The 2,332-nt window shown below is 36.4% G+C and overlaps 1 pseudogene; it reads left to right on the forward strand.

The window, feature by feature from the left end:
* Positions 1–1,758: 1,758 nt before the first annotated feature.
* Positions 1,759–2,332, forward strand: part of LOC115985681 — a 4,697-nt pseudogene continuing 4,123 nt past the window's right edge.

Below are 2,332 nucleotides of genomic sequence, written 5' to 3' on the forward strand. Positions count from 1 at the left end.
TAAACCTTCCACTATATTAACTTATGAAACTCCCACTTATTTATGAAAGGTTAATTAAAAACAAGTTTAACTTCTAACATTCTATTCTAGAGTTTATGTAGAATAATGAAAGCACCATATTGTGGTTGAAGGGTCATAATTAGGAGCGGAGCATGAATATAGGATGAGGACAACTCAAAGGAGAAGCGCTGTAGAATCATTGATAGAGCCATTTTTGCTTCTACCACAGAAAAATGTTGTCCAATGCATATTGAGGACCCCATCCGAATGGGAAAAATGAAACTTGACCCCTTGTAGCTTTGAAACTCCTTCAGCAAACCTATCTAGATTAAAGTTGTCTGCATCATCTAGCAACTTTTAGGTTTGAAGTCTTAGTGATGAAAATCAACAAGCATTCAAGGATCCACTGCATGTTCCAATTGGGCCTATTACTAAAGCAAGATCCAAGAAGATCAAAGAAGCACTTAATGGGCTGATTCTAATGCAGGACATTTCAAGCTTGGCCCAAAGGAAGATGAAGGCGTAATAAATTTAATTCAAGCTATTGAGAGCGGCTTAATTGGGCTTGATTTATGGTGTGGATTAACGGTTGATTGATTTTCCAGCTCCATATCAGTTAATAGATATTTTTCCTATTCTGGAGCTTCTAATTTTGGACCAGATCTACCTTAATTTTAGGCGTTTATTATTTAGAACGTTTTTTAGCTATTTGCCTATTTTGGATTTGCTAATTTTAGATCAAATCAACTTTTATTTAGGGTTTTATTATTTAGTATGTTTTTAGATTTTCTATTTTTAGTCATGTCTTATAAATAGCATGCACTCATTGTAATATAGAGAATTATTTAATAAAAATCAAAAAAGGTGAGGCTTTGCTCTTCTTTTGGTTCTTTAAGAACTGTGAACTTATTAGAGATTCTTCCTTGTGGCGTTCAAATTTTATACCTTTGATTCGTGATTCAATTATAATCATTGGGTCAAGGTGTTATACTTATACCTTTGGTTCGCGTTTCGATTATAAATGTTGGGTCATGGTTTCTATCAAAAATCTAAATTTTAGCTTTCTTGGGTAAGTATTCCAATATTTTTGTTGGGTCTCAAAGCGTATCAATTGAGGTTTGCATCATTTGGTATTAGAGCCAGGTTCTAAAATCAGTTTTCTATCCCTTTATCTTTTGTTTCCTGTTATCATCCTATCTTGTTCCTTTTGTGTTCTTTATTCCTTGTTCTTATTTTGTGACATGCACTAGGTTAAAATCGTGCACCAAGCTCCCCCCCCCCCCCCCCAAAAAAAAAAAAGTGAAAAAAAAGAGATTTCAGAAAAGAAATAGAAAATAGGAAAAAAATATATTGTTTGTAGTTTCAATTCACTCAGACCAAAATATTATTTTCTTTTGTCCTCTTCCTTTGATTTAGTGTTTCTGTCATATTTTCTTGCCATTGGTATTAGTTTAAATACTACAAGTTGAATTTCTTGATCAAGTTTATTAGTTTAAGCAGAACTGAAAAGGAGAAGCTACGAGTGAAAAAAGGTAAGAGAGTGTGAGACTAATATTGGGAAAAAGCCAATTTAAGAGTGAAACACGAGTGTGAGTGACATAATTTGAGTGCAAACACGTGAGGGAGTGTTGTGAGGAATTATTTCTAACATTTCTTTGTAGTTTCAAAAATATGTCTTCCAAGGATGAAACTGCAAATAGGGAAGGAAGGGAGGAGTCATCCCTCATGTTGCAGGCTATGCAACAATAATTTGAGTGCATGAACGTGGTGTTTAATGATATTCGGGATCGGATGGATAGGCAAGACATTGTTATTGCTTCTTTGCATGAGGAGCATCCCCAAAGAGCCCCTAATGCTAGAAGGCAAGAAAGGCGTGCGCGCGTGGATGATTCTGATGCCTACCATGAGGATGAGTTTGAAGATGAAGAGGATTACGTTTCATTGAACAATGAGGGCAGGTTTGCGCCAAGGGGAGAAAGGCGTGGTAGAAGTTTCCGAAGAGATCCAAGATGACAATACAGAAACCTAGGAAACATCAAAATGAAGATACCATTGTTCCAAGGGAAAAATGATCCAGAAGTGTACTTGGAGTGGGAGAAGAAGGTGGAGTTCATCTTTGAGTGCCACAACTACTCCGAGAAGAAAAAGGTAAAACTAGCTGTGATTGAGTTTACTAACTATGCTCTTATATGGTGGGATCAACTTGTGATGAACAGAAGGAGAAACTACGAGAGGCCTATTGAGACGTGGGAGGAAATGAAGGCCACCATGAGGAGGCGGTTTGTCCCTAGTCACTACTATAGGGACTTGTATCAAAAATTACAGAGCCTTA

The sequence above is a fragment of the Quercus lobata genome, chromosome 4 (genome assembly GCF_001633185.2).
Source record: "Quercus lobata isolate SW786 chromosome 4, ValleyOak3.0 Primary Assembly, whole genome shotgun sequence".
NCBI classification, from domain to species: Eukaryota; Viridiplantae; Streptophyta; class Magnoliopsida; order Fagales; family Fagaceae; genus Quercus; species Quercus lobata.